Genomic DNA, 634 nt, shown 5'->3' with positions numbered 1-634 from the left:
TGAGCTTTCGTGAGCTACAGCTCACTTCATCGGATGCATACTGTGGAAACTGCAGAAGACATTATATACACAGAGACCATGAAACAATACCTCCTCCCACCCCACTCTCCTGCTGGTAATAGCTTATCTAAAGTGATCACTCTCCTTACAATGTGTATGATAATCAAGTTGGGCCATTTCCAGCACAAATCCAGGTTTTCTGACCCTCCGCCCCCCCGCCACACAAACTCGCTCTCCTGCTGGTAATAGCCCATCCAAAGTGACCACTCTCTTTACAATGTGTATGATAATCAAGGTGGGCCATTTCCAGCACAAATCCAGGTTCTCTCACCCCCTCACCCCCCCCCAAAACACACACACACAAACTCACTCTCCTGCTGGTAATAGCTTATCCAAAGTGACCACTCTCCCTACAATGTGTATGAAAATCAAGGTGGGCCATTTCCAGCACAAATCCAGGTTTTCTCACCCCCCCCCCACCCCCAACACACACACAAACTCACTCTCCTGCTGGCAATAGCTCATCCAAACTGACCACTCTCCCCACAATGTGCATGACAATCAAGGTGGGCCATTTCCAGCATAAATTCAAGTTTAACCAAAATGTTGGGGGGGGGGGGTAGGAAAAAACAAG

The sequence above is a fragment of the Natator depressus genome, chromosome 7 (assembly GCF_965152275.1).
Source record: "Natator depressus isolate rNatDep1 chromosome 7, rNatDep2.hap1, whole genome shotgun sequence".
NCBI classification, from domain to species: Eukaryota; Metazoa; Chordata; order Testudines; family Cheloniidae; genus Natator; species Natator depressus.
The sequence above is the reverse complement of the archived record's forward strand: the minus strand, read 5'-3'. Positions refer to the sequence as shown.